Source organism: Coregonus clupeaformis, chromosome 31, assembly GCF_020615455.1.
Source record: "Coregonus clupeaformis isolate EN_2021a chromosome 31, ASM2061545v1, whole genome shotgun sequence".
Classification (NCBI taxonomy): Eukaryota; Metazoa; Chordata; class Actinopteri; order Salmoniformes; family Salmonidae; genus Coregonus; species Coregonus clupeaformis.
The window spans coordinates 17,023,146-17,038,263 of record NC_059222.1 but is presented as its reverse complement, the minus strand read 5'-3'; the positions used below and the strand labels follow the sequence as shown (position 1 = coordinate 17,038,263).

Here is a 15,118-nt window from a genome sequence, read left to right as displayed (position 1 = left end):
GTTCTACCTCTCATCTCCCCCTCCCTATATACACAGTCCTCACACTGTGTTCTACCTCTCATCTCCCCCTCCCTATATACACAGTCCTCACACTGTGTTCTACCTCATCTCCCCCTCCCTATATACACAGTCCTCACACTGTGTTCTACCTTTCATCTCCCCCTCCCTATACACAGTCCTCACACTGTGTACTACCACTCATCTCCTCCTCCCTATATACACAGTCCTCACACTGTGTTCTACCTCTCATCTCCCCCTCCCTATATACACAGTCCTCACACTGTGTTCTACCTCTCATCTCCTCCTCCCTATATACACAGTCCTCACACTGTGTTCTACCTCTCATCTCCTCCTCCCTATATACACAGTCCTCACACTGTGTTCTACCTCTCATCTCCCCCTCCCTATATACACAGTCCTCACACTGTGTTCTACCTCTCATCTCCTCCTCCCTATATACACAGTCCTCACACTGTGTTCTACCTCTCATCTCCCCCTCCCTATATACACAGTCCTCACACTGTGTTCTACCTCTCATCTCCACAGTCCTCACACTGTGTTCTACCTCTCATCTCCTCCTCCCTATATACACAGTCCTCACACTGTGTTCTACCTCTCATCTCCTCCTCCCTATAGTCTCCCCTCATCCTCTGTCTTCCTGCTCCATCCCTCAGTTCTTCACACCTTCCCTCTTTCCTTTTCACTGTCCTCATTCCTCCCTTCATCCCCCGTTCTCTCCCTCCTCTTTGACCCCAGTCTTTTCCATTGCCTGCCCAGAGCAGAGTGTTGGTATTGAGATGAGGTTATTGGCTAGTCCAAACAGAAGTCAGCAGGAGCAGTGAGCTAATCCTATTCCAGCCGGTTTGCTCTCGCCGCCTCGTGTCATGACTAATCCATTTTTCTCCTCAAATTAATTCAATTAGGCCCTCCTGGTAGCATCATATATTGACACAGAGCTGGGACAAGTTTGTCTTTTCTTTAGCCATTGCTCTCTCTGTCCCTCCTTTGCTCTCTCTCTTTATCTCTCTCGCTATCCCTTTCCCTCTCTCTCTCTCTCTTTATCTCTCTCGCTATCCCTTTCTCTCTCTCTCTCTATTTCTCTCTCTCGCTATCCCTTTCTCTCTCTCTCTCTATTTCTCTCTCTATTTCTCTCTCTCTCTCTCTCTCTCTCTCTCTCTCTCTCTCTCTCTCTCTCTCTCTCTCTCGCTATCCCTTTCCCCCTCTCTCTCTCTCTCTCTCTCTCGCTCTCGCTCTCGCTCTCTCGCTCTCGCTCTCGCTCTCTCTCTCGCTCTCTCTCTCTGTTAAAAAACATCAGCTTCAACTCTGGAGGACCTTAAGTGAAAATAAATGCAGATTACTTTACTGAAGAAACAGTTTGTTGCTTCTTGGGAGGCTGGTGAAGGAGAGAAAAAGGCTCTGTGTTTTCCCCGCTGTAGAGCCGTGTTGTTATTAGGAGTTCCTAGGCGATGGAAAACAAACAGAGAATCTGTCTGCACCCTTTATCCAGATAGAAGGGGGGAGAGAGGGGGGAGGGGTGCTGACTGCACCCCTAGAGATGGTCACAGGAAGGTGCTCTCGTTGGAGTTGGACACGAGCTGGAGGCAGCGCAATGCATTCTGGGTGGTGGTCGTTCAGTAGAATAACAGAACCTCAGTGCAGAATGACAATGATAGACAGAGATGTCTGGGTGTATTCAAACAAACTGAAAAAGAATAATAAACCACAGACACACTCGGATATGTCTGTTCCTGCACACACACTTACAAACATAATTTACAAATGTACAAGAAGTTCAAGTGTAAACACTGCCACACACATAGGCATACACACTGGCCCGCGTCCGAGTGCAAGGTCTCCTCCTCAGCCTTTGGTTTCTTTCTCCATTCTAACTGAGAGCAGATGTTCCCTGGGAGAAGAAGACTTAGCCCACGAGCTGTGTCTCCAGGCCAATTCACAGCCCACTGCTCTTAGACACACACACTCACACTCACATCACAGAACAATGCAGCAATGAAATATGGGGCTATCTGAGAGATCAGTGAAGCCTCCCCAAAGTCCTCTCAGCCAGCACTCTACTGTACTCCAGCCCAGTCTGAGTCCCTCTTCTCTCCCCCGCTCTCATTTCCCCTTTCTCCCCTGCTCAACAGACCCAGACGGCTGCGTGGGCTGACCACTCCCGACGGCTAGCCAAGACAGTGCTGGTCAGCCAGCCAGTCCCCCTCCCCCATGGGCCGTGGGTCTGACACGCTGTGCTCCCCCGCCCGGCGCGGGTCACGGTGACGTCCCCCCTCGCGTCTGTCAGCGCGGAGGGTTTATTTACATTGTCACATGATCTGAGAGGGAGAGCGGAACCGGAGCCAGGCGGCTGGGGCTGAGACGTGATGAGTGATGTGGGGACCAGAGATTCAGAGTGGAGGGAGACTGAGACTGGAGGGGGAAGTGTACAGACCTGTAGTGTACAGACCTCAGTTCTGGGTTATTTGATCTCTCAAGCTCAGTGTTTTTTGTTCTTGTCTTGAATTTGTTCTCACAAGGCAGTTTTTGTGTTGTTTCACCAGCTGTGTGGTTCTTTGTTTGGCCTTAGTATTACTGGACGGTCGTGAGACACTGTTGTAATGACTAAAGTGGCAAGTGCTTTTCGGATAACAGGCTCTGCTGTAAACCGTGACTGTCAATGCTAGGCCTGCAGACTAACTCCCTATATGTGTCGTACACTAACTTTGCTAGCATGGAGTTTATTAGCCCAGAAAGCTAGAGAGCATCCAGCCAAATGAAACAGAAATAAAGTGCACACATAGCGCCTCTTTCACACCCTTGACTGACAGGCCTGATGAGAGCAAGGGAATGAGTGGATGGGGAAAAAAAACTGGAGCAATAAAATCTGATTGGAGTTAACCGTAGTCGAGGGTTCCTGCTGAAAAGGTTGTTTTGACTCCAAATACAGTGAGGGAAAAAAGTATTTGATCCCCTGCTGATTTTGTACGTTTGCCCACTGACAAAGAAATGATCAGTCTATAATTTTAATGGTAGGTTTATTTGAACAGTGAGAGACAGAATAACAACAACAAAATCCAGAAAAACGCATGTCAAAAATGTTATAAATTGATTTGCATTTTAATGAGGGAAATAAGTATTTGACCCCCTCTCAATCAAAAAGATTTCTGGCTCCCAGGTGTCTTTTATACAGGTAAAAAGTGTGTTAGGGAGTGCTCCTAATCTCAGCTTGTTACCTGTATAAAAGACACCTGTCCACAGAAGCAATCAATCAGTCAGATTCCAAACTCTCCACCATGGCCAAGACCAAAGAGCTCTCCAAGGATGTCAGGGACAACATTGTGGACCTACACAAGACTGGAATGGGCTACAAGACCATCGTCAAGCAGCTTGGTGAGAAGGTGACAACAGTTGGTGCGATTATTCGCAAATGGAAGAAACACAAAAGAACTGTCAATCTCCCTCGGCCTGGGGCTCCATGCATGATCTCACCTCGTGGAGTTGCAATGATCATGAGATCGGTGAGGAATCAGCCCAGAACTACACGGGAGGATCTTGTCAATGATCTCAAGGCAGCTGGGACCATAGTCACCAAGAAAACAATTGGTAACACACTACGCCGTGAAGGACTGAAATCCTGCAGCGCCCGCAAGGTCCCCCTTCTCAAGAAAGCACAAATACATGCCCGTCTGAAGTTTGCCAATGAACATCTGAATGATTCAGAGGAGAACTGGATGAAAGTGTTGTGGTCAGATGAGACCAAAATTGAGCTCTTTGGCATCAACTCAACTCGCCGTGTTTGGAGGAGGAGGAATGCTGCCTATGACCCCAAGAACACCATCCCCACCGTCAAACATGGAGGTGGAAACATTATGCTTTGGGGGTGTTTTTCTGCTAAGGGGACAGGACAACTTCACCGCATCAAAGGGACGATGGACGGGGCCATGTACTGTCAAATCTTGGGTGAGAAGCTCCTTCCCTCAGCCAGGGCATTGAAAATGGGTCATGGATGGGTATTCCAGCATGACAATGACCCAAAACACACGGCCAAGGCAACAAAGGAGTGGCTCAAGAAGAAGCACATTAAGGTCCTGGAGTGGCCTAGCCAGTCTCCAGACCTTAATCCCATAGAAAATCTGTGGAGGGAGCTGAAGGTTCGAGTTGCCAAACGTCAGCCTCGAATCCTTAATGACTTGGAGAAGATCTGCAAAGAGGAGTGGGACAAAATCCCCCCTGAGATATGTGCAAACCTGGTGGCCAACTACAAGAAACGTCTGACCTCTGTGATTGCCAACAAGGGTTTTGCCACCAAGTACTTAGTCATGTTTTGCAGAGGGGTCAAAAAAACGTATTTCCCTCATTAAAATGCAAATCAATTTATAACATTTTTTACATGCGTTTTTCTGAATTTTTTTGTTGTTTTTATGTCTCTCACTGTTCAAATAAAATTATAGACTGATAATTTCTTTGTCAGTGGGCAAACGTACAAAATCAGCAGGGGATCAAATACTTTTTTCCCTCACTGTACGTGCGGTGCTGTAGAAAGAAATGAACAGTTTCAGCTAGAAACGTTCTTACTTTGAAGACATGTATCGTGGAGTGTGTTTATTTATTAGAAGTCATACATAGTCATACATTTACTTGATGTGTTATGGACAGTATATGAATCTACAAGTTCTGCCTAAAATGTGATTCCAACGTATCTTTTCGTAGATAAGAAATAGATTCAGATTGAAGCAGATTACCATGAAGGCAAAATGATGTCTAATGGTTTTTGGATGATCTACGTCTACAATCTTCCTTCCCAGAAGGATGCTGTGTGTATTTTCCCTGACATAAACACTTTCCTGTTGACAGTGGCTTTGTTCTCACCTGTCAATCACTGGTGATGTGGGCAGAGCCTCACTTCAGGGGAATCCCCTGGGTCATATTTTCAGCCCCAGCTGTGTGTGAAAACACAGTGAAACACAGCCGGATATTAAAGAAGCTGTCACTCCTCACCTCTCTCCCCTCTCCTTGCCCCCATACCCCCCCTCCCTTAGAGCACCCTGGGAAAGTGTGCTGTTTAGCAGTAAAGATTAGGGCAGGTTTTGTGTCAAGGCAGGTGAGATGGCCCCTGGCAGGTGATTGTGATGTCACTTCCATCGGTATCCCAATCAGCATTCTCAAGGTCTTGTTTGGTAGACACGTTCTGATTGGCTGGCCCTCTGGGCTCTGCTCCGACTCTGAGTCTATAGGTGCCTGCAGGGCGGACAGGAAGAGAGGGGTAAGTGGAAGGAGGGAAGAAAGGAGGGATGGTGAGTGATGGAGGGGTGACAGTGATTGATGGCTCTTGCCTGAAAGCGGCTTCTGAGCGTGGGAAAAAAACAAAGTTTTGCCACTGAAAGGCTGTGGCTCAATCGCAGGAGGAGCCGTAACTTTCACTGTAACCCAATTTGTCTCTCATGTTTCCTCTGTTAGTGTCAGAGTTTTCCTATGCTGTACAGGTCGATATATGTGCCCTAGTTACCTAAATCTTTCAGCTCAGGAGTGACAACCCACTTCATTGTTTTTCAATGTGATTCAAAATGTGTACAGTATGCGAGGCAATATGGAGAATATAATTGTTTTTATATTATTGTTTTTCATACTATAGTTTTCCTATAACCACCGTTGTTTTTGTTGCCGAGCTGAGGAGCGTCGCGCTGCATGGTAAAAAAAAACAGTACATATTGTGCTCTTTGTTCGCGAGTGGAATGTCAGAGGGGGTGAAAAGTGTTTGTTGTTTGCAGTAACTTCTTTGTTGCTGTAATATCGCAAATGGACGTGGCTGTTTCACCATTCAGGATTCCAGCTTTATTCATGTAATATGTGAGTGCATTCAGTAAATGCAGCAGTTGTTGTTAAGCTACATAACAGCAGATCTTTTTGAGTGGTGAAGTATGTGTGTGTTTTCTCACAGCCTGCTATGCTATTTGGGCCCTGTGGCAGTATGGGAGCGTGTCTCCACTGAGAGGTGTAATAGGAGGAGTAGGAAGAGGAGGACAGACAGCTCTGTTGGCAGGTGTTTATTGGCAGGCTTTCTCACAGCCCTCAGCTGAAAAGCACAGGGCTCTGCTCAACCCCCTGAGGTGTGTGGGGCAGGGCTGTTCACCAAGGCTGTTACAACAACATAAAACCATCTCTTCACTGTCATGATGCTTTACCTTCTGATTTACAACTGTTTATTGACACACACACACTTTCCACAAACCCATCGCTGCCTGGCTGTAACACATTGGCTGTATATATTTAAGACTTCACACGGGACCTAGAGGCTGTCAGTCAGTCAGTCAGGACCAAAACACTTTCAGTATTATGGGCCATACAATCACTACCCTCAGGGCCTTAGTAGAAACCGCCATTCTGGCTCCTGTACGGTTGTAAGGCAGTCATCAGGCCTTAAGTGATAGGCTTTATGTATACGTGTCAGTCAGTGAGACCAGTCAGCCACTGACCGCCATTACAGCTCCACGTCAGTCAGCGCCTCCGCAATTGCCTCTTTCAGAACCGTATCTACCATTCTGCCATTCTCTCTCCTGTTTGATTGGGGGCTTTAATGTTTGCTGGAGAATACCTGGCTCTGGTTACCATGGGGGGCAGTTGTGGGTTTGTAGTGGAGGGGGAAGGGCCATGTAAAGGGATCCCATTTAAACATTTTGTGTCTCTCCAACTCGGAGAGAAATATGTTTTCAAAGCCTGCAGCTGGTTAGAACAGCGAAGCGGGGTCTCCCTCTGTCTTGTGTGACCCCGCCGACTGATTGACATCTCGGAATGGCAGCGTCTCATAATAAGCTGTTAACTGGGTTGAGTGCAGACAGAAACACTTTGTTCTGGGCTGGGGCCCATCCAACCCAAACAGGACCTTGCACCTGAATCTAATCCCACCTCTCCACACCGCCGTGGCTGTGGTATGGGGGCGGGGGGGAGGGGCCGGGGTTGAGGGTTTTGGGTAGGCTGGAGGTAGTATAGGGTGAGGAGGGGGGCACTGTCTTTTTTACCCTCGTCCTGGCAGTGTTTATGCTTTCAGGGGAGGGGGAGAGGGGGTGGGGGTGGGGGTGCAGGCATAAGTGTAAAAAAAAATAACAGCCAACATTCTTTCCAAACTAACCACAATGGCATAATTGCTTTTCTGGTGTTGTGTCTTCATGGCTGCCATCGCGAGCGGCCGTCGTTGGCCTCAGCTGTCAGTCTCACGACCATTCACTCTGTGGGTGGGTGTTCGAGGGCACGGTGAGGTGCCAGTAAACTCACTGCTTATTCAATTATAGATAAGGCAATGTTTGAACACCTCTGATTGATTCCAAGTGCTGGGCTTGGAGTCTGAGGAGAGGATCAGAGGGGTAGAGAAAGAAGGTGTGTGGGGGGGTGTGCTGCTTGCACAGCCTGAAGGCTGGAGGGGGTGAGGACAAAGGGAGGAGGGGGTGAGGGGAGGGGAGGGGGGTGAGGACGGAGGGAGGAGGGGGGTGAGGACAGAGGGAGGAGGGGGTGAGGACAGAGGGAGGAGGGGGTGAGGATAGAGGGAGGAGGGGGTGAGGACAGAGGGAGGAGGGGGGTGAGGGGGAGGGGAGGGGGTGAGGACGGAGGGAGGAGGGGGTGAGGACAGAGGGAGGAGGGGGGTGAGGGGAGGGGAGGGGGTGAGGACGGAGGGAGGAGGGGGTGAGGACAGAGGGAGGAGGGGGTGAGGGGAGGGGAGGGGGTGAGGACGGAGGGAGGAGGGGGTGAGGACAGAGGGAGGAGGGGGGTGAGGATAGAGGGAGGAGGGGTGAGGACAGAGGGAGGAGGGGGTGAGGATAGAGGGAGGAGGGGTGAGGACAGAGGGAGGAGGGAGGAGGGGGAGGCAGAAGGAGATACGCTCCATAGGCTTTCTCAGTGACACATTAAAGTGAGTGGAAAGCTGTGAGGGTCCTATGCGCTGCCTGTGCTGACAGACACACACACACACACACACACACACACACACACACACACACACGTCTGCCCTGCTGCTGCAGCCAACAGCCTGCCTGACTTTGAATGATGTGAATGTGTGCTTTATGGAGCAGAACCTCCCAGCCTCCTCTTACTTGCTCCACTCCGACACCACTGCTCTGTTACACAAACAAATTGGACATGTGAGGTCATATAATCTGGGGTGGAACTCAGGCCTTAAAGACACAATACTTGAATATACTTTCTCTGAGGTCATCTGGGCATCTTGTCATTGTTTTCCTGTTGTTTGGGTAGGGTGTACTGTAGCACTCCCATCCATCCCTTTCTCCTGTTTCACCAATACTGTGTTCTCCTAGGCGGAAGGCTTGCGGTTGAATCCGATCATTCATGGGTCTCCCGTTCCCTCCTTAACCGAACCCACAGAGTTTTTTTTTTTACCCGGCGTGCAAGCGATAATACGTGCAGTGGGGGCGTCCCGCATCATAAATTTGCGCGCGCCCCCTGTAAATGACTCCTCCAGTGCCCCTGGGCCAGTGTTAAAAATAGTTCCTAGGCTGTTGTGATTGATAGGGTCCTAATGAGTGTGCATTCCTGTTCTGAGGCTGAACCTGGCCAGAGGGGAGCATTTTAAAGGTGTCCTCTCATCCATGCCCGCGCTGGGACTGTGAGAGCCTTCACTCGATACACACCGACACCGCAGGCTCTGCTCAGCCTCAACCTCAGCCCATCCCCAGCCACGGTTAAGCAACACAAGCCAAGGGTCAGGCTCGTTAATGGGCAATATATACACAATATCTGTTTGTTGTATTTTTGTGAGGAACTCACAATTTATACCACCTTTTTTAATATGAATACCACAGCATTCATGTTTTTAGAAATATTTCACATTTTGTTTGGGTAGTACTTCCACTATAATATTATGTGAGGGTTGTTGGTGTGTTTTTTCCACACCTGCATAGTGCATTCCACAACCATGCTCACGTGTCTCACCTCTCTAAGGTTACAGCAGGAATGTGAGAACATGTTTAGCAGAGTCAAACAGGAGATGCTGTTCTCGTATGAAAAGACTATTCAATCCGGTGTGACATTACAGGTGCTTCCCAGCTCTCTCTGTTCTGTCTGTGTTCCTGAAATACTCACCAGAAATGATGCTGTGTCGTAAATCTGTCTTCTCATGCTTTGCTACCGAATATTCATGTTTGGAAATTTAATTCTGGTCCCAAAACTGCCTGTGGCTGAAAAGTTCAGCTAGACAGCAGCGTTTCACCTATGGAGCCACTAGGGGAAGTGTAGGAGTTTAGACAAGCTAGAGAAAAAGACCTTGGCTTGAGTGCTCCACACACTCTTTGTTTCTCTCTCCCAGGACCTCGTGCTGAAGGTTTAATGTCACCACTGCCGCAGTGTAAAAACAATGACTAATGTTGTGCGAACGGCAGAGGACAGAAAAACATCATATGAACCAAATCCCAGTGATATCCTACCCACAGGTCATAAAGTATGTTAGGGGGGTTGGTGGGGTTATGATGGATGAGCAAGAGTGACGTGGTGAGTTACGGGCAGTGGCAATGCCATTACCAATGGTAGTGAGTGACAGTGGCCCCGGTGGTGTTATCCAGGGGACTGTGTAGTTAGACAAACATGGTGACGCTGCTAGCTTACTCTGTAATCCCACACGCTTCCTGCCTCTCTGGACAGTCACTCTGCTCTGCTATCTGTCTGTTCTCCCCGTTCAGGTCACTCCACACATGCTGGCCCTGGTCACCCATCCCCCGCCTGGCACCTGTCAATCACCCTGTCACTCATCCTGTCACATGACCCAGTGGGACTCCTCTCCTTCCTATGTTTTCTTACTCTCCTTTTTCTGTTTCACCCCCCCTCCTTTTCCATACTTCTCTATTTTCTCTCTTTCTGTCCCCCTTTTACTTTCTTTCTGCTCTCTTTTTCTCTCCTCTCGCTTTCATTTTGCTTTCTTTCATTTCTCCTGCCACAGTGTGTCAGGGCTCTCATCACCACCACACATCCTTCCATTAACACCTCAGGCTGCAGTGGCCCTGAGTCCACGGAACCCTCCAGAACCCCTGGGTCGTCATTAGCAGGCCTGCCCTCACCCAACAAACACAGGTCTGGGAGCAGCGCATTAAAACATCAACGCCTGCTTTGTACAGGGGACAGAAAATACAAGCTATGTGTATTAACACTCAACCTAGCTCCCACAGCCAGACCCAGGGTCCTGCAATATACTGTAGGGCTATGTTCAGTAGAAGATGTGACAGAGAAGATATTGACTTCAAAGGATAGAATTTACATCTTCTCCATATGTAGTACAGTAAGTGGAACTCTATGCACTTGATTTTCCCATTAGAAAATAAAATGATTCTTAGATGGCTTCCAACCCCACTCTGTCTTTACCTTCTTCCTCGTGTCCTGAGGTGGAGTCTTCATATGGTGAACAAAACTGAGGCCCACAGAGTCCCCCTTCCTGCCTGACTTGCGGCCAGTGTGCAGAGTTACCAGTTGCAGGAGTGTAACATACAGGCTCCATCTCTGTCACACTGCCTCAGGAGGAGAGGTCCCAGCTTTCCATACTTCTCCTTCTGCCCTCTCTGGACCAGTGGAAAGAGCATGATCCCTGGCCGTTTAGGAAACGTGTTAGTGCTGATTTGCTCACATGTTGTTATCGGTTTACAAGGTGCTGTTTGTTCAGCTAGCGATCGAGTTACTTGGCGAACGGGGCCAGACAGTAAGTGTTTTCAGGGGGAAATGCTAATCGCAGGCCCTTTCACCAAAAATATATATTTTTTGATCACCTGATCCCCCTCTTTGTCCCCTGCTTGAGGGTGTAGGACACCACACTGCTCCCCTCCTCCCCCCTCCCTCCTGCTTCCCCTCTCACCTGTGTGTTATGGTGGAGGTACGGGTGGGGCCATCTCTATATGTTGCTAGCGGTTCTGTCTCCCATACATACTGTAAGAACACTTTTACAAATGGTGAAAATGCACAAAAACTGGTATCAGCCAGTGTTGTGTTCGAGACTACCTAAAGCGAGACTGATTCAAGACCAAGACTGGAGCAAATCGAGTCTGAGTCAAGACCGAGACCGGGAGTCCAATTCAAGACCAAATCACCACTATAATAAGAGTAAAAAATATCAAGTATTTCTGTGTTCATATTTCAGAACAACATATGGATTCTTTAGACTTTCAGAATAGTGAAAAAATGCATGCTGGGGGAAAATAGAGCACTCTACAAATTATTACTAACCCAAACAGTTTTTACAAAAACGTATGGAAACTTCTGCCTTCTTGAAGGCCAACAGGTCACTGCACAATAGCGAGCAGTAGTTTTCCCACGGGTCTAGCTAGCTAGCTTTTGTTGTTGGCTAGTTTGCAGCAGCTGCAGAAGGTGTTATAAAAGAGGATGTTGTTGCTAATTTGTTAGCTTCTCCCTTTTCAAGAATGACTTTCAACAAGAAGTTCAGTTTGAAATGATCATCTGATGAGTGGAACTGTGTTTTTTATTGTAGCTGTTGTTTGCCATCTCTTTCAAAATAGCATGTGTGAAAACATTGTTACGTTTAAAGTGGAACTGACAGCATTCAGCAACATGAAATCATATTAAAATCTGTTCATATACACCCCCAGGAAGAATATAACAATTTTTAAACATTTTCTGACAAGCGATCACTTATGTATGGTCATTTTCACGTTTTCATAAATTTTTAGACTGTTTGGGAATTATGTATACTAAGGCATTTGTGAAAATTCTAAAGCAATATACTGTAGAGCGGGAAAGCGGCCTCGCATTTGTACAATTAATAGAGACTGCAGTAATTAAAACCGAAGGAGTCTACACAGTCTACTCAGACCGGTGTGCTTTAGCCAATCAGAGCTACAGTAGGCCTTTATACTAACAAGCCATTTGCCACACGGGCCTGCCATCATTCACTTTGAACTGGACTGTGTGTTTACAGGCAGTTGCAACAGCGCGACTTTAGATCATTAGAACGCATTTGCTAAAAGCCACGAAATACACTTCCTGAATGGATTTCTGCAAATATGTAAACACCACGGGAGTCCTCTTACATTTGGGAACTTTACAGTCCTATTGATCAAACAACCATGAAAAGATAGGCTCTCTCTCCCTCAGTTATGCACATCAACAACAACAAGATCAACAACTAATGCTAGCCAGAGCAAGATGAGCTCAAATCTAACGAAGGAACATTAGATAAAACCTCTCAAACTTTTTCAGCTAGTTGGCCGTCAAAATTGCACTGATAAACGATGGGGAATTGTAGCCTCCTCGTCCTTCTGCAGCTTGCCTGCCAATGCATGCTTGTCCCAACCAAGCACCCAAGCTAACTGGCTAAACTTGGCTAGCTTACTAGCAAGCTACTTCCAGACACAAATGAGAGAACACCTCACTCCGACCATTTTACACGCAGTAGCAGAGCTGGTTAGGCTGTTTGCAGGTTATCTACAGCGTTCTTGACTAACTATTAATGTTTATGCCTACGTTTACTGACACCGGTCATAATCAGCAGGTGTTGCGCATTCGTAAATTCATCAGTTCTGCGCTCTGGCACACTCAGACAAGAGTGCTCTGAAATCGGAGTAGATAGCCAGAGTGGTAGATAGCCAGAGTGAATTTGCAAAAGAGATGCTAACTGGATAACAGTCATTCAAGTTCTTGCTTGCTGTGTATAGCCACCAAAAAACTACATGAGGGGAAAAACTCAGTCACTCTCCCACTCCTCCAATGGCATGACATGACATCATCCTAGCAGCTAGCTAGCTATCTAGCTAGCTAAAGTTAGGCTCCATGTTTTTAGCTTGCTATGTAAATAGATACACTAGCCTATTAGCTACGTTATGACGGACTCATAATCATTACCCTTGTTAGTTTGATTGTATTCCCAGCTTTAGTTACATTCGTCTGTTTTTGTTCCGAATATTGAGTCATTGAAACTGAAACAGTGCATCCAGAATAGAGGCAGCAAACAATGTACCAGGATTTACAACCTGATAGCAATATTTGTTGGACTACCAAGAAATGTATTGCTGAATTATATTAATCATGTATTGAACTGCATCCATCTATTCTGTCAACAATGCCTTAGTGTACGTCATGGAACGTTGAGTCAATAGGTTTTTAAAACTTTTATAACGTTGGTTTTGTAGCATAAACTGGGAATTTGATATTTTTGATTGATATTATGATTGTCTGTTTGTTTCATATCTGCAAAGTATTTAAAACGCTGTCAGTTCCACTAGTTTTTTTGGTATTTTACTGTCTTTTTCTCCCCAATTTCGTGGTATTCAATTGGTAGTTACAGTCTTTTCCCATCGCTGCAACTCCCGTACGGACACGGGAGAGGCGAAGGTCGAGAGTCGTGCGTCCTCCGAAACACAACCCAACCTAGCCGCACTGCTTCTTGACACAGTGCCCACTTAACCCGGAAGCCAGCTGCACCAATGTGCCGGAGGAAACACTGTACACCTGGCGACCAAGTCAGCGTGCACTGCGCCCAGCCTGCCACAGGAGTCGCTAGCGCGCGATGGGACAAGAACATCCCTGCCGGCCAAACCCTCCTCTACCCTGGACGGCGCTGGGCCAATTGTGCGCCGCCCCATGGGTCTCTCGGTCGCGGCCGGCTGCGACAGAGCCTGGACTCTAACCAGGATCTCTAGTGGCACAGCTAGCACTGCGATGCAGTGCCTTAGACCACTGCGCCACTCAGGAGGCCCCATGTCAGTTTCACTTTAAACTTTAGCTCACCGGTTACTTTGTGTGCTAAACGTGAAATGTTTTTTGCATTGGGAAATAATAGTTGTACATGTCGATTGGAAAATGCTTAATGGTTGTGTCTTTGTATTCTTATGATTGGGACCTACCGGCTTATTATGTCTGAGTTTATGGACTGCTTATCCTTTAACATCATGCTGTGTGACTACTGTCTTTCCATCGGCCCTATGCAGTGATGCAGTGATGTAGTGGTGTAGTGGTGTAGTGATGCAGTTTTGTAGTGATGCAGTGATTTTTTACATTTAAGTCATTTAGCAGACGCTCTTATCCAGAGCGACTTACAGTTAGTGAGTGCATACATTTTCATACTGGCCCCCCGTGTGAAACGGACCCACAACCCTGGCGTTGCAAGCGCCATGCTCTACCAACTGAGCTGCAGTGATGCAGTGGAGTAGTGATGCAGTGATGTAGTGGTGTGGTGTAGCCGTGTAGTGATGCAGTGATGTAGCGGTGTAGTCGTGTAGTGATGCAGTGATGCAGCAGTGTAGCGGTGTAGTCGTGTAGTGATGCAGCAGTGTAGCGGTGCAGCGGTGTAGCGGTGTAGTCGTGTAGTGATGCAGCAGTGTAGCGGTGCAGCGGTGTAGCGGTGTAGTCGTGTAGTGATGCAGCAGTGTAGCGGTGCAGCGGTGTAGCGGTGTAGTCGTGTAGTGATGCAGCAGTGTAGCGGTGCAGCGGTGTAGCGGTGCAGTGGTGTAGTGATACAGCGGTGTAGCGGTGTAGCGGTGTAGTGGTGTAGTGGTGCAGTGGTGTAGTGATACAGCGGTGTAGCGGTGTAGTGGTGTAGTGGTGCAGTGGTGTAGTGATACAGCGGTGTAGTGGTGTAGTGGTGTAGTGGTGTAGTGGTGCAGTGGTGTAGTGATACAGTGGTGTAGCGGTGCAGCGGTGTAGTGGTGTAGTGGTGCAGTGGTGTAGTGATACAGTGGTGTAGCGGTGTAGTGGTGTAGTGGTGCAGTGGTGTAGTGATGCAGTGATGCAGCGATGCAGCGGTGTAGTCGTGTAGTGATGCAGTGATGCAGCAGTGTAGCGGTGTAGTCGTGTAGTGATGCAGTGATGCAGCAGTGTAGCGGTGTAGTCGTGTAGTGATGCAGCAGTGTAGTGATGCAGCAGTGTAGTGGTGCAGTGGTGTAGTGATACAGCGGTGCAGCGGTGTAGTGGTGCAGTGGTGTAGTGATGCAGCGGTGTAGCGGTGTAGTGGTGTAGCGGTGTAGTCGTGTAGTGATACAGCGGTGTAGCGGTGTAGTGGTGCAGTGGTGTAGTGATACAGCGGTGCAGCGGTGTAGCGGTGTAGTGGTGTAGTGGTGCAGTGGTGTAGTGATACAGCGGTGTAGCGGTGTAGTGGTGTAGTGGTGCAGTGGTGTAGTGATGCAGT

At 47.9% G+C, this 15,118-nt stretch overlaps 1 protein-coding gene across 2 annotated transcripts in view; it reads left to right on the top strand.

The window, feature by feature from the left end:
• Positions 1–15,118, top strand: part of srbd1 (S1 RNA binding domain 1) — a 109,748-nt gene that overhangs the window by 51,839 nt on the left and 42,791 nt on the right. The gene's annotated exons all lie outside the window — the stretch shown is intronic.